The sequence below is a fragment of the Microtus pennsylvanicus genome, chromosome 15 (assembly GCF_037038515.1).
Source record: "Microtus pennsylvanicus isolate mMicPen1 chromosome 15, mMicPen1.hap1, whole genome shotgun sequence".
In the NCBI taxonomy this organism is placed as follows: Eukaryota; Metazoa; Chordata; class Mammalia; order Rodentia; family Cricetidae; genus Microtus; species Microtus pennsylvanicus.
The window spans coordinates 31,550,760-31,572,039 of NC_134593.1; positions in this window are offsets into that span (position 1 = coordinate 31,550,760).

The following is a 21,280-nucleotide window of genomic DNA, read 5'->3' on the forward strand; positions in this document are numbered from 1 at the left end:
TAAGTTTCACTTCTCCAGATGGTTCAAACATCTTGCACTGATACAAAGCGTAACACTCACCATAAAAGGAGTAAAAGATGGTTTATTCTGGAGCCAAAATAGAGATGACCATGGCTCGAATACATGGATGCTCCTTGGCCTGAAAAAAGCACATTCCCAAGTGGAATTGGTTTTTTGAAGTGTTTCAGTTATAGAGCAAAAGAAAGTCACAAATCAAAGTATTTCCCAGGACACCGGAGGAAACACTGGGGAGTTGGGTTTCAAGAACTGAGGTGAAAAGATCTCTCTGGTGTCTCAGATGCTAACTGGTGACATGCTTGGCTGTCCACTGTTATGGAAGCTAGTGGTCTGAGCTAATATGTTCAAAAAAATTTACCTGACAGTCACAAAAATGTTTGGTTAGACACAGGTGGTTGATGAGCAGATATTCGCGGGGACTAACCATATTCCAAGATAATGAGCAATTCAAGAGTTTGCCTGGTTATGCCTAAGACCCAAAGGTGCCAATTTCTGAGTGTACACACACACACACAAACACACACACACATACACACACACACACACACACACACACACACACACACCAACTTCTGTCCTCTAAACTTTGCCCTGACCCCCGATCTTCCCAGCTGTAAGCAGTTCCTCCATGATAGAGTGCTTACCTAACATGTGCAAGATCCTAGAGTTAATCTCCAGTACCTCAAAAACAAATAACAAGTAGCCCCATACACACAGTGATCTCCATTTCATCAGTGTCGTACAGAGAAACTGCCTCCTGAGGACAGAAGCCAACCAAAAACAGTTCAAATGGGATCTTTTTTTATTTTTCTAGAAAAAGAAATTCCACAGAGCTCTGTCTTGACCTTCAGGTTCATCATCCCTGCTGCTCATGCAGGATCACACACCCACACCCACCTCCTTCAAGCCCACCTTGCTAACCACACGAGAAGCAGCCTACGCGACGTGTTTTTAGAAATTCTAGGAGTGTCTCAATTGTGCCTCATATTTCTGTCCCCAAAGCAACACCTGAAATTCCCTCGCTAGTAATGCACTCTTTTTGGTCTTTGAAGTTTCTCTTTGTAGCAGTTTCCTCTGGAGTGCTTGCTACATTCCCTCTAGAAGAATAGCCCAAGTTCTAACACACAGCACTCTGCCAAGAGAACCCGTCCTTCAGGAGCCATTACCTGGAAGTGAGGTTTTTACGGAAGCACGTCAACTATTAATTTCCAGGTGCAGGACCTGGGGATCTAGTGTGTAAAACTCCCTAAAAGTGGTTTGCTGTTTACCTCTGTAAATATAGCCCCCATTGTATGGCCAGAGACACAGAGGTGCTCACTGAGTGTCTGTGGGAAAGCATAGTGAATAAATTGAATTTATTTGTGAATTATTAATTTAAAAAAAAAGTCCCAGGTCCAGAATATCTTCTTCGGGAAGGTGAGAAGGCAAAAAACCAAATCCCTTGGCATCAAGTTGGCTCCCTCTTTTAGGGGAGTGTGTGTGTGTGTGTGTGTGTGTGTGTGTGTGTGTGTGTATTTCTCCCTCTTTTAGTTGTATGTGTGTGCATGTGCAAAGCCTCCCTCTCCTAGTTGTATATCTATGCAAGCATGCTCCATTTCTGACAATCACATTAATATTCCTCCTTTCCACACTCATTTCATGTAACTGAGCCTGGTTTAGAAAGAGCCAAGCCTGGCTGTTGAAAATCAATCTCCCCACCAGAGGGCGATACAGACTAAGAACCAGGGCTTTTTTTGTTTGTTTGTTTTGGGGTGCGTGTGTGTGTGTGTGTGTGTGTGTGTGTGTGTGTGTGTGTGTGTGTAAACTCCAGCTGGTGCCAGATAACAGCCCCAACTCCAAAGGCCACTTTTGGATCCCCAAATCACTCCCTCCCCCATACTCCTGAATAAAAATCTCTTACAGGTGCCTTTGCGTTTGTGGCCTGTAACTAAGCCAGTAATTAAAAACCTGTATTTCAAAAAATTTAGAAAAAAAAAAAAAGAAGAAGGGCGGCCGGAAAGATGGCTCAGCATTTGAGATCACTAGCTGCTCTTCCAGAGGACCCTGGTTCAGTCCCCAGCACCTACATGGCAGTCCACAGTTGTCTGTAACTCTAGTTTCAAGGGATCCAACACCCTCACACAGACATATATGCAGACAAAACACCCATGCACATAAAATAATTTTTTAAAAAAAACAGGAGGTAACGGGAGGGCCTGCTGTGCTCTGCCTACTCTGTTCACTGTTAGGGAAAGGTCCCACCATGCTTTTCTGGGCAATTTTCAGCATTCCTGGAGGAGCCTGAAGCTTCCCAAGGATGATTCGTACTTTATTGATCATTAATACATAGCAAGAGATAAGACTCACAAAATCATAGCAAAAGCCTTTCTGAGGAGCATCACCAACCTAAGCTATTACCATCTAATGTTTGGGAGCATCACCAACCACTAGGCTATTACCATCTAATGTTTGGGCTGAAACTGGATCAGGATGGAAGTAGCTTGACCCCTTCACTGTCCACTTGTAATTACAGGTCTAGAATAAGAAGGCATGACCAAAGGAAAGAAGGAAGCAAAAAAGACAGTTTGGTTCAGACAGTATATCCCAAAAGGCAGAGGCAATAATGAACGTGTAGTGGCATTTATATTTTAATAAATAAAGCTGGCCTGAAGATCAGAGAGTAAAACAGCCCCACTGGTCAGCCTTACAGACCAGGCAGGGGTAACAAACACCTTTAATCCCAGTAGCCACACTAGTTGTCATAGAAACCGGGCGGTAGTAGTGCATGCCCTTAATCCCGGCACTATAGAGGATTATAAAACCGGAGGAGACAGCTCTCAGTAAGTCTCATTCTGAGATTTCTGGAGGCGGGATTGCCATTTTGGACTGAGGTAGAGGTAAGAGCCAATGGCTGGCTACTTTGCTTTTCAGATCTTCAGTTGAACCCCAAGTTTTCTCTCTCTGTTTTTATTAACCATGCTTCATGAATGTCTTTCATCTCTTCCAGGTCATCTCTGATACCCATATCTTCATCTGAAGAAGGAACTTAAGGTTTACAACACTCAGCTTCGTTATCATTTCTCTTTCATTCAGCATTGACTGAGCTGCTGTGTTAGGTCAGGCAGTCCTCTAAGGAACAGAGATGTTGAGACTGTAAGATAAGGCCTCAGGTGTGAGGGCTAATGCACGCACGTCACAAAGTCCGGAGGATAACAGTCTCCCTCCTTCAAGCTGAGACTTTCATTGTACTACATTTTACTCCCTCTGCTAGTGAGGCAACATTTTCCTCTTTAGCATCAGGGAAGTGCTGCACCGTTTCTGCATTTCTGGTATTTGGGTTATTAGTTACCCCATCAATGACTAGATGACTGGATGGATGGATGGATGGATGGATGGATGGATAGATGAGTGGATGGAGCTGGAGGAGTATCTGAGAGCTTATGACATCTGAAACCTCAAAGCCCACCCCCATGACACACTTCTTCAAACAAGATCACACATCCCAAAATACATATACCTACTAGGGACCAAACATTCAAATACGATGAGTCTATGGGGCATTCTCATTCAAATCACCACAGGATCCTCGAGGGCTTCTTCATTCGGGCCTCACAAGACTGGCAGCTTCTGTTGATCTCTTAAAGTCATAACCATGTGACAAAGAATGGCCCCATCTTCTTGTGGATGACTAACCAACCTTAAGAGGAAGCCTGGAAACCAGCATGTACTGACCACCAGATGCAGGAAGAAGGCCAGCTCAACCCCTAGCCACAAGTCAAAGGGCACATGACAACCACGCCAATTAGCCTAGGACATCCACAGTACCATCTCATGGGCTGTGGTTCTTGCCAAACCTTCTAGAGATGAGCCCATCCCAAATGGTTGACCAAGAAGAAATAAAGGCATTGCTATTTGAAGATACCACATGCTTGCCGGAATAAGAATATTCTGACAAAAGGTGTATCCCTCCCTTTGGTTATCAGACTACGGAGCAATGGTTCCTTCCAAATCAGAATTTCCTCAGCCACCTTGTGCTGTGAGAGAGAAAAGCTGAAGCGTTGGGCCAGCCAGAGGAGGGAGACCTTGTCTTCTAGAAAGATGTTTTGCACAGCACTGATGACTTGTCAGACCTCCTTGCAGAAGAGCCTGGAGCAGAGAAGACGATGGGTCAGCAGCAGGCAAGACCACACTTTGACCCACACTGCTTTGTTCTGTATTCTTTTGATGCTCTGGTTAAAGCTAAGCCTCAATGGACTTTTTTTTTAAAGAATGGTCTTATACACCTGTAATCCCAGGACTTGCTAGTTGAAGCAAATGTCGGAGGCTATATTGGGCTACATAGTGAGAACCTATCTAAAACAAAACAAATCCATAAAGGTAAATAGTCACAGTTGCCAATGCGACTGTCTCGGTCCCTTCATTGGTCCTTTGACAGATTCCTTTAAACACTAGTTTACAATTATCTTGATGTATGTTATGATTAGAGTTAGCAAGGAACAAATGATGCCCACTCTGCCTACCTTCTAACTATTGTTTATCTTCTATGATAATAGCAATGGCCAGCTGTTAAATGACTAATAGTTACAGGCCATTTCTATAGGACATGTAAGACAAAGTCTTAGCCTCTAGTCAACATAAAAATTCACAGAACATTTAGGTGTTAAGTTCTCTGGGTTGAGCTTAGCAGATAGCAAGAAGAAGAAAGATAAAAGATCCATGTGTCCTCAAGGGGATATAGATTTCACTGAATCTAAGGAGTTTGTGCCAAAGAAGGAAGCCCTTTCTTAGCGTGTTAGTATCATGAGTTCTGTTGCCATGACAGGACACCATGACCACAGCAATGCTTATAAAGGAAAGCACTCAATTGGGGCTTCGCTTACAGTTTCAGAGACTTCGTCCACTATTATAATGGCAAGGACCATGGTTGCAAACATAGCCCTTGAAAAGTAGCTGAGAGTAGCAGAAGAGACATGGGGTTCTAAAGCCTCAAAACCCACCCCCCAGTAACACACGTCCTCCAACAAAGCCGCACCTCCTAATCCTTTTAATCCTTTCAAATAGAGTCACTCCCTGGTTAAGCACTGAATGCCTGTGGGGGCCACATTTATTCAAATCACCACAGTAAGGAAGGTTTGGGCATGAAAACTAGGGTGTGTATATGGAAGACTATGAACAGACCTCTAGAGGCTGGGGCTTAAGTGGGAAGCAGTGGGTGGACCTCGAGTGGCTGAGAAGTCATCATCTAGGAAAAGGAGATACTCAGAACCATCCATCCTTCTTTCTACAACCTGATGCTACATGTATCCATGCCACGACCAACGGGCAGACATATGTGTAATCAAGCCCACACAGATGTGTGTACATTGTGTTTATTCTTGTCAGGAACCAGCCTGAGAGACTGCTGTGGATTCCAAGGGAAGGTGGGGAGGGCCCCATAGCAGATTGGTGAGGCTCTAATTACATAACTTTGAGGTAGAAATTTAGTAAAACCACAGACTTGGAACAACATAAAAGTGCATAAAACAGTTCCATCCGTTCATTATGCAAAGAAATTGCTCATTTGTAGAGTCTGAATTACAGTAGAGAGCTTATAAAGCAAAAATATGGGGCTTTATGGCATCCTATAAGCAGTGGCATGTTCTCCTCATAGAAAGGACACCTGTTGTATGTCACCTAGCAAACATGGGGAATCCTCCATCCAAGGAGGCATGGCCCCCAGTTCCACTGCACCTACCTTCAGGAGAGTCTTCTGTCTCCTTGGAGTGGTACCTACAGCCCTTCTGAAATCACTGGGAAAGGATGCATCAAAGAAGCATTGACCAAGGGAAACAGTTGCAGTGATGTTAGTGGTCACAGGACTAGGGAAAGGAAGATGGAACCTATGCACTGCCATAGAGCAGAAAAAGAGACATTTGTATATGAGCCAAAGATTTCCCTGGGACTAGGATCTCTATTGGAAAATGAACAACAATAGCAACAAACACACCTAGCTTTTGTTTGTTTTAGTTTCTATATTATATTGACTACTTTCTTTTTCTTTACATTAAAATAGCTTTGAAGATGATTAAGTCATAAACGAAACTTTATCTCCATATGATTTGTAACTCTATTTATGAGGAACAAAAGATTTAGTAGTCACATGCACTGGGAAATTTTCAAATTAAATTCACACACACACACACACACACACCTTTGACACTTCAAATAAATGTTACCGTAGAAAAAGTTTTGCCATTAATAAACAAATTCACTGGACTTTGATTAACTTTGTCTATTTCTAAATTCTTCATCAATGATAGAATTAGAACTGGATATGGTGGCACATGCCTTTAAACCCAAGCATGCTGAGTTCCAGGCCAGCCTGGTGCATACAGTGCACTGTGGGTCAGCCAGAATGACAAAGTGAGACCCTGTCTCAAACAAACAGACAAATAAATTAAGAAATTTGTACGTTTTCTTTTTCTTTCAAAAATATCTATCATTCTGAGGAACAAGTGTTTTATAAAACAAACCTAGGATGTTATTTCAGTTACTTTTGCACCACTGTGATCAAAATACTTGAGAACTGAAGTGTAATAACTGTTTATATTGGCTCATGTCTCAGAGGTCCCCGTCTATCACAGCAGAGTGCGCACAGCAAAGCACAGAAGTTCACATCATGGTTACAGGCCCAGGGCAGGATAATATAAGCCCAAGACACACAAGTCCTCCCGTCACGTCCTTTCTCCAACTAGGCTCTACCTGGCGCCTCTACGGAAGGACTGACCCTGGCCATCTCGAGTGTGTGTCTGGTTGTGGCACAATTGAGAGTCCTTAATATTCTTGTCAGTATACAGGTCACTTCCATCTTGGCCTCCATCATCACCTGGCCTCATTCTTTGTCTCTGTATCCATGTGTTCTTTCCTCTTCTTGTAAAGACACTAGCTCTGTTATATAAGAACTCACCCTGGTCCATGACCCCTCCTAACTTGTTTACGTCTGTAAGGGCTCTATTTCCAAAGAAGGTCTCAGAGATTCTCAGTCTGGGGAAACTTTCTAACCCACTACAGTGTCCTCACATTCAACCCACCTGAGGGAGTATGCTCTAAGGACTAAAGTGGCTGGACCAAATACCAACAGAGCTAGGACCAGAATTAGAGTTGACTCTTTCTCCCCTGCCTCTCTCACCATTTTCAAGATACCAGCATACCTCCAAAGAGGTATGTATGCTTCTGAGTTCAGGATGAAGGGAATCAATGGCTCTGTGTTAGCTTAGCTGAGCCAAGTCAACAAAGAAGTGTTGGACTCTGGGAGCATGATCACTAAGTTAAAGACTAGAGCTACTCTCAGAGAGCTCACTGTAAAGTGTTGTGATTCCCAGTTCTCCACAGCATGCTCACTGACTTCATCCTTCCCACAAACCGAGGTCCGTCTGCATCCAGAGGCAATACTCTTCCTCCAGCACCAAGCTGCCTTCAATGAGAACTCATGGAGAAAATGGCATGTTGACAATCTCACCACCACATATCTCTGAGTCATTTAAAACTCTATTAGACTTTGAAAATGCCCACCTAGACCAGGAATGGGATGACCACAAAAGACAATTGTTTGTCTAAAAGTAGGTTGACAGTTAACTCACTGGGGACTTCTCAAAGCCGAGTCTTTAAAGACATCTATAGTCTGAGACAAGGAATGGGCAACCAAGACCACTCTAGCTCAGTGCTGTGGTTTCTGGCTAGGGAGAATTGACAGATGGGCTCCAGCAGCCCCTTCAGACCATGTGTGTGGATGTAGAACAAGTGTCTCTGGCCTAAAGTAGCTCTGAGACTAGAAGAGGCAAGTGAGCCCTCAGCATGAACATCTGTGATCTTTAAGATGTGCTGTTAGATCTCGTGGTGGTGGCTTACCTTCACTCCATGCTGGGGACAATGGGCAGTAATTAACAGTTACTCAATAGCATTAATTAAATCCAAGGAGATGCTTGGTTGGGGAGGGATCTTGACTCTCTTAGAGGGAGGGTAGGAGAAGGTCATTTCTCACTTCACTGGGCACTGGGGAACAGAAGATCCTTGGAGATGCCGTCAGGAATTAGAAAAGAAGTTTAAATCACTGGACCCTCTGCCACTCCCTTCATAGATGACAACTGGCATTTTCAAGAAGGCACATGGAGCAGATTTAAAATCTGCAGTAGATTCCTTTGGAAGTCACGTTCTAGTCCTGGTGCTGTTTTAGAGGAATCTGAAAAGCTACAATTGTGAGCTGCTTTGCTCATTCAAAAGTTAGATGTGTAGTTTTGTCTGTAAAGACCCCAAGAAAGCAGCAAAGAACCCCAAAACCCAGCTTCAAGATGTGGCCCCGTGATGGTTCCACCCTGAACTTGCATTGTGACCATGGATAAACTCTAGAGCTTCGCTCCCTGAGATTCCTCATTTCTCAAGTACATACAACTCATGTTCTCTCCTTCTCCCTTCATCAGGAGACTCAGAGAAGATAATGTGTCCAGAACATTCTCATTATGGTTTGAATTTGTGGAATTTCCTCCCATCCCACAGGCTTGTATCGAAGTCTTTAGTCCCCCAGCTGCTGGTTTGTTTTGGAGATTGTGAAACCTTTGGAACATGGTGCTAAACTGGAGGACAGAAATTACCAGGGGTGGATCTTTAAGATCCATTTTTAAGTCTTACTTCTGCTTCCAGATTGGCTAAGATCTGAACAAGCTACTCCCCAGGTTCCTGCCATTATGCCTTCTCTACCCTGGTGTGCTTAAATCCCCCTAAAACCATGAGCATATGTAAATCCTTTCTTCCTCAAGTGGCTTCTATCGGCTATTTTGTTGCATCAATGAGAAAAAAAAAATGACTAATTCAATTTTGTACAATAGAAGGTACAAAAAACACCAATAACAAAGAACTGAGAATAACTACAACTCAGCTACCTCCCCAGATATGGAAAGCTGGAAAAGTCATCAGAAAGCTGCAATAGGGAAAGACAGTCCTGGAATATTAATAGTTTTTTTTTCCCCAAATCCCAATGCATGTACTCCTAGCCCTGTAAAAGAACTCATAGAAGCAATGGTATTTGCATTGGTCAAGACCTCTGAAGCTGTCCATTCATTCCCTCTGGACCATGTATGTGAGGACCTCTGGCAAATCGATAAAGCCCAGATTATAGGTGCTGCCCATAGAAAACAATAGAAGCAGTCAGGGCTCAGCTGTGAAGAAAAAATATTTAGGGTTATCACCATATTTATAAAACAATTCTATGCACAACAGACATTTTCCCCGGATGGGCAAAGTGCTCAGCTCCCACATCCTCGGCAACTCTTTCCTAAACATATTCTATCCGCACTTCCTTCTTCCCTAGTTTACCCTTCTGTATGTTCCCCCTGGAGCCTCTGGACACATAGGGCCACCTCTGAAATTGCAGATTTGAGCTACTGTCCTTTTGATATCGCTGCTATTACTTTAGTGTAATTTGGAAGACAAGGGAGGGAGACACACACTGAGGTTTCCTCAAGAGGCCCCTGATTTCTTTCTATTATACAAACAACATACATTCTCTCACCTGTGGGCCCAGAAAGGCCCTACTTGGGCTCACTTCTGCAGTCATATCTGGTCATCTATCTCACTGACCATCAGCAATGTCTGAGGCCTGTAGCCCAAAACCTCCTCTGTGCTTTATGGTACAGATCACAAGCTGGGCAAGGGGCTGGAGATTGAAACACATACACACACAGACAGAGACACAGGTCATCCTTGAAACAAGAATGCCAAGAATGCCCCTCTTGAATCAAGGATGCCCCTTTTATTGTGTTCCAGGGCAGCTTATATAGGTTCTCCTTGACCAATGGCCATTCCTCAACTCTCAGCTGCAAGCCCACCAGAAACTACTCTGCTGCCATTAGGAACTCCTGAGGGTCTTTTGCTCAGAGCAGCTGCAAGCACAGGAAAAGAAGTTGTTTTGCTCAGAGCAGCTGCAAGCATAACAAATTGTTTGCTCTGGCAGGCAAGGGGGTCACAGGAAATTCAGGGTCTCGGGGTCCACAGTCCCCAACAAGGCCAGCATGTACATATCCCCCATCCCAGCCATGGGGCATGGCCCACATAGGAGCAGAAATGAGACAGGAGTAGCCCAAATCTCAGTGAGTATATCTGAGGAGGAACTTTATAACAGGGCAGGGGACCAGGCCTAACATTTGTGTGTCCCTTCTATGGTACCTGAAGCTGTGCTGCCTCTGTCCTTTGCACAGATATAATCACTTGTGGAAATCTACACTGATGCTGCTGTCTCAGGCAAGTCACTCTCCATTGTGAGTTTCCATTTCTTCACATGTGAAATAAACGAATAAATTATAGACTCACAGAAAACAGAAAACACACACACTCACACACACACACACACACACTCCATCCTACAGTGAAGCAAGCATCCACAAATGCCTAACTGGATTGGAAGTGAGAGGACTGAACTTGTCAGCTCAGGGACCTATAGCAAGGTATCACTATCTGGGTATCCAATGAGCAAAAATTTCCTCCCTCAGGGCTTTGGACGCTGGAAGCCCAAGATCAAATATTTTCTCCAGGGGCTTCTTTCCTTGGCTCAGCAATGGCCATCTTCTCCCTTTGTGGAGATTAGGGAACACACACACACACACACACACACACACACACACACCTTATACGAACAACAGTCACATTGGATTATCAACCCTCATGATCTCATTTCAACTTAATTCTCCCTTTAAAGGCCCTGAGTCTGAAGAACTGGGGTTGTGGCTTCAGAATATGGTTTTAGGTGGGCACATTTCAGCGTCACTGATCTCTAGTGTCCTTACAGCACTCACCTCTACTTCTCTGAAGGTAAATGAGGAACTTTGGATGGGCCTTTCTCCTTTTAATAGTCAGCAAATAGTTAGCAAGAGCAAAATTGGAAACTACACAAATGTGCTCATGTCTGGGCCAGGCCTAGAGAAATAGACTGAGTGGTCTATTTGATCTACCCCCAAAACACTCAACACAAGAGAGTGAACTATGGGAACCCACGCCCAGGAGTGAATGTCAAAGTCATCATGTGTTCTCCGCAATCATCGTTAGGACTTCCCACTGTGTGCCGTCTACACTGTTGTCACAGCGCCTCAGGAATCACAGTTGCACTGGGATCCCTCAACAGGAAATAAGAAATTGACTTCTAAAACAGAAACCCTTGACTTATCAAAGTAACACATGGAACAAAAGAAACTTCCTGAATGATTCTATTCACGTGCATCTGAGAGTGACAGAAAACAGGTCTGGGGTGGCCTAAAGAGAAGGCACAGAAGGAACGCGAGTCACGAAGCTGCCGAGGCGATGTGCATGCTCAATGTCTTGATGGTGATGGTTTCACGAATGCCTGTGTCAAAAAGCACTGCAAAGCAAAACATCTTGCAGACAGACTTTAAATGCAAGGTTTCTCACACATCAATTATACTGTAATAAATCTGCTCAAAGCCAAAGAAACAATGACAGCTGATTCATCAGGGAGTCTTGCAGATTAAGGTCTGCTGAGAGGAAGATTGGAAAGATGAGAGACAATTTATAGATAGATCACTGAGAAGCTCTGGGACTCAAGGCAGGGCAAGCAGGGAGAGGAGCAGACAGAATATATGGATGCCTGTGCTCAGAGCACCTGCATTCCCAGGTCCCTCCCACCACAGTGCTACTTGCTCCTGAGAAGATACCCTACAATACACAAATGATTTGACCTGAAGTCTCTAGGGATTGCACACATGTCTCCTAGCTGAAGGAAATCCTTCAGATGTCCATTGACCTCTTCATCCCTGTCAACCAGCTTCCCAAGACCCAAAAGAGATAACTCCTTCTTTCCCACCTCTTTAGCAGAGGCTCTAGCCATGACCCAGAGAAAATCTCTTAACCTATGTGCTCTGGGTTCTCATGAAGCAGAAACAGCCATATCTTCACTGCAGAACTTGGGTGGCATTGCACTGAGAACACACCAGGCACCCATGCAGTCACATGGGTGTAAAGGTTCTTACAAGGAAGTTGTCTTTTATTCTTCTTTACTTGTCTTTCTGTCACAGGCTGTTCTCTTGTGTCAGGCAGGATGTCCCTGGCTTTAGAGGTGGAATCTAGACTTCAGAACCCAACCCCATTGTTGGTCTCCATAGAAACAGCTTCCCAGAGGGTTGGCCACAGAGCTGGGAACCTGACTTTGTCTCATTCTCTTCACCTGGATCTCTGCCCAGATCTGTGTATGTTGGAGGAGAGTCGCTTGTTGGTTCCTGGACACTTGTTTGTTTCCCAGCCACCCAGCAGCTCAGACCCCCAAAATCATCACACAGAAACTGTATTAATTAAATCACTAGCTCTAGCTTCTTATTGGCTAACTCTTACATATTAATTTAACCATTTCTGTTAATTTGTGTATCACCACATGGCTCTGACTTATCCGCTAAAGTTCTCAGCATTTGTCTCCGGCAGGCTACATGGCTTCTCTCTGACTTTGCTTTTTTTTCTCCCAGCATTCTGTTTAGTTTTCCCTACTTAGCTAAGTTCTGCCCTACTATAGGTCCAAAGAAGTTTCTTTATTCATTAATGGTAATCACAGCAAACAGAAGGGAATCCCACATCACTGTATATTCCCATAGCTTCTATCAACAGTCACAGTTGTAACTCACAGAGCATCTATTGCCAATATATGTCACTAGGACCCAGGCAGGGGGCCAACTGCTATGGAGGACACACATATCATTTTTTGACATCAGAATATCTAGCATCTGAGTGCACTTTGATCACTTCCATAACACATTGTTCTATTTTGTTTCACTTTGTATCCGTGGTGCTATCAATTCAACCCGGAGCCTGTGTTTGTTAAGTAAGTACCCTAACATTGAGCTACAATCACAGTCCTTATTTTGTTGAAACAGGATCTTGATATGTAGCTCAGGTTCCCCTTGAACTCTTGGTTCTCTTTCCTGATCTCCTGGGTACTGGGATTATAAACATGCACAATCCTGTACAATCAGGGAACTTCTGGAGGCATCACAATTGCTGACTTCAAACTCTACTACAGAGTTATAGTACAGAAAACAGCCTGGTATTGGCATAAAAACAGACAGGAGGACCAATGAAATTGAATCAAAGACCCAGATATCAATCCACAAACCTATGAGCACCTTATTTTTGGCAAATCTGTAGATTGCTTTTGGTAAGATTGTTGTTTTTACTATGTTAATTCTACCTACCAAGAGCATGAGAGATATTTCCATTTTCTGGTGTCTTCTTCAATTTCTTTCTTCAAAGATTTAAAGTTCTTGTCATTCAAGTCTTCCATTTGTTTTGTTAGAGTTACTCTAAGATATTTTATGCTATTTGTGGAAGATGTGGGGTAAAGGGAACACTCCTCCATTGCTGGTGGGAGTGCAAACTGGTACACACTTTGGATATCAGTGTGGCGATCTCTCCGAAAATTAGGAAACAACCTACCTCAAGATCCAGCAATACCACTGTTGAGTATATACCCAAAGGATGCTCAATAATACCACAAGGATATGTGCTCAACTGTGTTCATAGAAGCATTGTTTATAATAACCTGCAAACAACCTAAATGCCCCTCATCCAAAGAATAGATAAGGAAAACATGGTACATTTACACAATGGAGTACTACACAGCAGAAAAAATAATGATATTTTGAAATTTTCAGGCAAATGGATGGATCTAGACAATATCATAGACAACAAAGAGGGCCCTAAGAGATATATACATGGATCTAATCTACATGGGAAGTAGAAAAAGACAAGATCTCCTGAATAAATTGTAGCACTGGGATCATGGGAGGGGGTAGAAAAGGAGGGGAACAGAGAAAAATATATAGCTCAATAAAAACAATAAAACAAAAAAATAAAAAATAAGCATGCACTCCATGTTGAGTTTATTACTTCAGTTTTATCTAGAAGATTTGGGGAGAGATCTATGAATTAGAAATGACTGCTGGCACACTGGTCTGAGTGTGTGCAGAAGCCAGCAGAGTCATCCAAGAGTGCATGAGAGATGGACAAGGAGCGGGGGGCTCGGAGACTATTTATCAGGAACCTATAATTACCCCTCCCCACGGATAGCTGACAAAGCCTATGGCTACAGAAAAAGAAAAGTCAGATGGTGGGGGTCACCCTGATGGTCCCCAGGCAAGCTTTATCTGAGCCCTCTTCCCTTCTGAGTTTCCTTATGACTATACAGGACTGTTTACATGGAGAAGACTGTGCTGGACATGGAGGCTGAAGGGGAGGGATGAGGGATGCTGGCAACATACTGCTTGGCTTTAAATCCTACTTCTCCACAGCATTGACTGACCCTGGCCAGTACCTCAGTTTTCCTATCTCTAACAGTGTAACACAGACCGTTCTAGTCACACAAAGTAACTATAAAGACTGATGTAAGAATCCACATTCTATGCTTTAAGCAGCTTTACTCCTAGCTCTTTGAAATTTGGAGGCTGGGGAACTAGAGCAGACTGGCAGAGAGAGGAGAGGGGAGAATGGATCCTTCCTCTTTTGAGTTTTAAATGCTCTAAGCACACTGTTAAAATGCAAACACTCTCCCAGAAGTTTACCTAGCACTGAAAGTTAGAGACATGAATTGGTTGACAAACATCTTTTTTGTCTTTTCTAAATTAAGCTCAGATTTAAAGGGTCAGAGAAGAGAGGCTTTGGGATTTGGGCAGTGTCTCTCACAGCATAGATTGCGAGTGTGGAATGGCAAGAGTTGTGATGGTTGAGAGTCACATGTTCTAAGACACAACCACAAAGTGAAAAGCTCAGCCCCAAACATCCTGGCCTCACCATGTCTGCCACAGAGATCCAGAACCAAGCCTGTAGTGGCCCTAGGTGACATAGGCAGAAGGAGAAAACCTTCAGTCTACAGTTCATAGAAACCATACAGGGAGGCAGCCTATGTGGACAAAAAGAGTCACACGTTATCTTTGCAATCACTCACTCATGAAACTGAATCTTATTGGCCTAGTCTCCATTCCAGATGTGCACAGCAGTTCTAGGACCAAAGAAAGTGATGTTGATGGCATTTGAGCACTGGCACCATGCTGAGCTCCTGACAACAGAAAAGATCTGGGCCTTGACCTGAAACCAAGATGTAATAGAAAACTCACCCCAAATCCTTAGTATCTTCCTTCTAAGAAGGAGAAGTGGAAGCTAAACAATTTCACCCGCTCCCCACCCCTGCTTCCTGAGACCCACTGCTCTGAGCTCCTTACCTAAGGAATAGCAGGCTAGAGGGGAAAATACAAAGACACACACACCAACTTTGTCTTGTCCTGCTCAGTTTTGAGGTCTTACAATATGGCTGGAGCTGGGTGTTAAAAGTATGCACCTAGCATGTGAGAAGTCCTGATTCAAGCCCAGAAAAATGTAGATAATCTCAGAATCAAGCACTTATTGTTGCTTTAAAAGGGTGTTTCATCACAAACTCAGAAGGTTTAAGTACTAGGGTATGTTTGTCATACAAAGACAGTTCAAAGCATAACCAGAATTTGGAGCTAGCTTTGGCTGAGCCCAGAGTTCAAGTTCTTTCCAAGTCTCTCTCTAATTTCCATCCTTCACCCACCTCATCTCCACACTTGTCCCAATACCCCCTCTCCACCCGAATATATCTTGTTAATTGATGTGGGATTTCCCTCTGTAGGCTATGATTACCATTAGTGATAAAGAAACTGCTTTGGACTTGTTGATAGAACAGAACTTAAGTAGGCGGGGAAAACTAAACGAAATGCTGGGAGGAAGAAGGCAGAGTCAGAAGAGACTCCATGGAGCTGCCAGAGTCAGACATGTCAAAACTCTGCCAGTAAGCCACTGCCACGTGGCAATATATAGATTAATAGAAATGGTTTAAATTAATATAAGAGTTAGCCAATAAGAAGCTAGAGCTAATGGGCCAAGCAGTGATTTAAATAATATGGTTTCTGTGTGATTATTTCGGATCTAAGCTAGCTGGGTGGCCAGGAACCAACAACCGGGCTCCTCCAACAGTTAATGGTGTGATACTTCAAGAGGGAAAAATCAGAGTACAGTCATAATCAAATCAAAACAAAATCAAATTCCAACCTTTCAAAGGATGGGATCCACTCATGACCTTCTGGGCTCCTCCAAGGAGCTTGGGTCACTTCTCCATCTCTGCCCTCTGCAGCACACACAGCTTGTATTTTAGGCTTCAGCTGACTCCACTCCACAGCTGCTGCAGTTCTTGGTGGTCATCCCATGGTACTGCCATCTCCAAAACGCTGGGGTGCCTTGCTGCAACTGGGCTGCACTGTCACCAATGGCCTTTCTTAGGCTCTCTTCATGGTGCTAAGCCTCTACTTCTCTGCATTACCTCTTCAGTCCTGGGCCTTAAATCCTACTGAGGCTGCATCTTCACCAATGGCCTCTCCTGACCTCTCACAGTGCCAAGTCTCGGCTGCTCTCTGTGATCCCTTCATGCCTTCAAAATCAGTATCACGGGGACAACTCTCACATGTTACCTGGCCGCCAGCACAAGGTACAATCTTGGTGACATCTGGAACACAGTTTTTCTGTGCTTTCAGGGAACACTCCCCACAAGATTTCAGTTCAGTGATTCTGGTCTCTTCCTAGTCACCACTAATTTCTTAGCTCCAGCTGACCAGCATCAGTTGTCCCAGTAACGTAAAGATTTCACTTTCCTAGTTCTGGTATCTTGTTAATCACAGCCGTCTCTTCAGCCCCAGCTAAGCAGAACCACAGAATCCTAATTCATATAAAAAAATGTCCCTGACAGAGTCTTTAAACTTCCCTCAGAAACTTCCCGAGTCAGGCTCCAATCTTCTGGATTGCTCTTAACATTCTTGTCTTCCAAATTTCACAGAATATCACACTGAGCTCTAAACACTCTGTGTTTCTTCTAACCCAAAGTTTCAAAGTCCTTCCACAAACTTCCCAAAAGCATGGTCACATCTCTCACAGCAATAGCCCACTACTCTGGTATCAGACGAGTGTTGATTACTGGCTTGCTTTGCCTGGCTTGCTCAGTCTGCTTCCTTACAGCAGGACCGCAAGCCTGGAGTTGGCACCACCCACCATGGGCTGAGTCTTCCCCCATTGATCCCTAATTGAGAAAACGCCTTACAGCTGGGTCTCATGGAAGTATTTCCTCAAACTGAGGCCTCTTCTTCTCTGAGGACTCTAACTTGTGTCAAGCTGACACATAAAACCAGTCAGTGCAGAGTCTAAGGCCAATCCAGGCAACTTAATGCAGGCCCATCTCAGAATAAAAGTATTATAGTGTTGGTGATGGAGGTCAGGCAGACAGTAGTTGATACCCTGTTGTTATAAGTGACTGTGCTTCCTCACCTGGGGGAATTCATCTGTGCCACTATCACAGTGGATCTGGGTGGTAGTTTACACTCCTCAATAGAGACATGGAGGAGGCACAAGACTCTCACCTGAGTATCCTGCTGCTCTGTACCACCTGGCTTGGGGGAGAGGCCAGAGCATATGGAGGCTGGGGAAGACTGGGGGTGGGGACTCCATTTATTGATCTACAGGGAAAGCTCTCATCCCTGCTGGGTCCAGCTTTTCAGTTGCTGCAATTGGGGGAGAGGGCTCTCACCCCCCAATAAGCCATCCCTTACCTAGGCGCTATAAGAAAACCCAATAAATTCATTGTTTCTCCAGAATCCTCCCTTGGGACCTTGGAGGGCAGGGCCATGGGGACAGGTGGATGCTGCTTTATGTCTCTCCAGGGAAGGAATTCTAGCAACACATGTACAAAGCCATGAATTCAGTCCCAAGCACCCCACAAGAGAAACAAAAGACCAAAGCCACCCAACATCATCACAACTTGTCTCCACAAAGAAGTCTCTCCACCCCACTTCCCTTACTGGGCGTTCCTTCCCATCCCCACACCCAAGCCACTGAGGAAGGTACGTGTTAAAGCCTGGCCCTAACTCACACCAAAACCAAATATAACCACAAAACCCGAGAAACTTCCCAACACAGAAAGCCACCATGCATTCTGCTACACATTAATTCTTCTTTAATGATCATAAGATAAGAGCACCTATGCACATTTGACAATTTGTCTCAGGGAAACACTGTCTACTAAAAGGCTGTCTGTGCTTAAGACAGAAGGAAAAGAGTTAGCTCTTGAAACGGTTCACTTTGGAGCCTTCCCCCAGCCAGGAGCTAAGTGAGGACACTCGTCCCATAATCTCCATGCCTGCTGTACCAGGGAGAGGTGGTATTTGGGCATGTCTCTTTCTTTTCTGGGCTGTCTCAGGCTAGAGTCCCTGTTGCAGGTCTGCCCAGCACTGGCCTGGACACCTCAGCTTGGGGAACTCTGTGGAGAATAGAAGCTGTTCAAAGCAGACCTGTTCCCCCTAATAACAAACAGCCTGGCAGTAAAAGATGTGTCGCACAAAATAGTGTTCATTTTATCTCGTGTGTCCTCAGATAGACCCTTGAGGAGGTGGGCATTATGCCTGCTATTTCCTTCAAGAAACTGAGGCTGCCTGAGATTCGAGCTACTTGGCCTGAAGTGGATGTGCACAGAGACGGGGGAGGGGGGGACAAAGCAGGTCTCCAAATCACAGGCAGGCATGTGTTTCCTCCTCTCCCTGTGGTCATGTCCAAAAGACACTCAGGACAAGTGGCTAATTGTGGTGCCTCTTAGCAGAGCAGAGTGCATGCTGGCCTCCAGGCATGGCAAGTACCTGTTCCAGAGTCCATGCTGGCCTTCTGACTCCGCTCATGTCTTCTCACCCTGTCCCCTACTGTAAACTTCTCCAGCTCAAGGACTCCCCTTCCCCAGGCTTCTCATTCCTATATAACCCTGTCATTTTGGCCTTGGGCTTTTCTGGTTTTCTTGGCTCTTGATCTCTTCTCTTTGGCCCCTCTCCCATCCTCCTCTTTCTTGGTCCTCCTCTCTGGCTCCCTCTCTCCTCCACCCCTGCATCATAGTCCAGTCCATTGGCCATGTTTAGTCTACTCCAACTTTCTCTCCCTGCTCTGGACTCTTCCAGATGCCTCTGGCTGCCCTCTCCTTCATACCTACCATGAAAACCTTCTCCTCACCCATACCTTGGAGCAGCCATGTACCCTTTTCAGTCACTCAGAGAGAAAGACATTTCTGTTTACCAACTCTGCATCAGACAACTCAGTGATGAGGGAGACATGAAAGCAGAAGGCGGAGGAGCGGAAACCAGGGAACCACCTCCAGACCACTTCCTAGATAGAAGAGACATCCGCAAATAGTGAGGATCGTGCGGGGTTGTGTTGTAGGTGTGCTGTAGTTATGCTTGCCTACAGAGGTTGTGCTGTAGTTGTGCTGACACACAGACGTCACCACACCACAAAATTCTACAGTGTGGTACACTAATACAAAGGTTAAGTCTTTGTATTCGTCCCTTTTCTCATTGCCATAAAAGTATCTGACAGATGCAATCTAAAGGAAGACAGGTTTATCTTGGCAAACCACCATGGCAGCAGGCAGGCAGGTAAAGTGGTGGAGAAGTAGCTGAGAGTTCTACATTCTGATCCCCAGGCAGCAAGAAGAGAGGGTCTGGTCCTGGCATGGGCTTTTGAAACCTCAAAGCCCACCCTCAGTGACACACTTCCTCCAACAAGGCCACACCTCCTAGTCCTTCCAATCCTGCCCAAGACTTCCACTCCCTGTGATTAAGCATTCAGATATATTTATTTTTGAAGATCTGCTAAGAATCCTGGGATGGTATCACACACCTGTGTCCCAGAACACACAAGACAGAGGCAGATCTCATAAGCAACTTTATTTAAATAATCCAAAGCAAATAGAGGAAGCCAGATTAGGCCTCATTGAGTGGAAGGGAGATAAAACTACTGCAAAGTTTGTGGGGTTTGGTTGTTGCTGTTGTTTTGTTTTTACTCCACCCCAGTCCTTCTCCCCAGTCCTCACTTCAAGTTAACGCAAGGCAAACTCTTTTCATTCCTTTCTCTGTAAGAGTCTCATAGGATGATGGTAACATAACCAGGCTTAGGTATCAGAGAAAATAGGCCTGTGTGTGGTCAGTCTGGCTGAGTGGATCAGGTTGATCCTCAAGGGTCCTTGTCCCTTACGCTCACCCCCGACCCCATGCCCTCAGCACCTTACTCTTAGACCATGACTTCAAGTCATTCCCACCCCCATCCACCTTCTCACATTTGCTAATGTTTCCTCTAAACCAGCTCTACCTGTACCATTCCCAAGTTGGAGACTCTTTCCAATCCCTCATTGCTGCAAAGCTCCTCATATTTCAACCCCAACTTTCTCTTCCATCTTTCTCTGTTCTTTTGTCACGTGTATATGTGCATGCAGTGTGAATGCATGTGTGTATGCCTTTGGACAGATGTGCTTGCAGATGCACACATGCCTGTGTGCATCAGTGCATGGAGGCCAGCACTAGACATCTCCGTCTTCCTCAGTCAGTCCTCGCATTTTATTTATTGCCTGTGGACCCCAGCTTGCGGCTTCAGCAGCTCCATCTAGCCAGCTCACATTTGAGAAACCGGGTCTCTGCCTGTGATCCCACCCTCTCCGTCAATGCTGGGGAGCCAAACTTTGGTCTTTAAACCTGAGCAGCAAGCGTTTCCTTCACCCAGTGAGCCATTTCCAGAGCCACCCACCTCATTGTACTGGACTTTCTCCCCTTCACTCCAGCAAAGACTCCTTCCTAATGGGTGTTCCTGAAGCAGAATTCCCCAGCGTCTCCCAGCCCCTGCCAGCCACAGACTCTCGTCTCGTGCTTTGTTCTAAAAGCTTTATGAAATGCTTCTCTTGTCTCAAATATTTTAGCACAAACACATTGCCTATCTTTAGAAGCTCCATGCTGAGACTATTACATTAACAGAACTGCTTATATTCTCTGTGAAAGAAATCTCTGTTCTCTTATAACTCAGTTTGAATGTCATTTATTATATGTATCCTCATGGACCTTCTGTTATAACCATCATCATGAGCCCCTGAACCAGAGTCAGCGTGTGCTGATGCTCTGTGTCCACGGATCTGCATGTAAGGGTGGCAACGAGAGGATGCCTAGATGGGTGGGTTGTTGGGAGGAGGAATAAATGCAATCAGTGAGCCGCATTCTTTCTTTGTTGCTCCTGTGAGTTCATCTAAGACGCATTGTCCCAGAGCACCTGAAACTGTGGCAGGCAAAAATACAAGAAATGGGAATTCCAGGTGGCTCAACACTACAAATTCTACCACATTTGCATGAAAACCACCATTTCGTAAATTATATTGCATTCCTGAATTCATGTGCTGTCC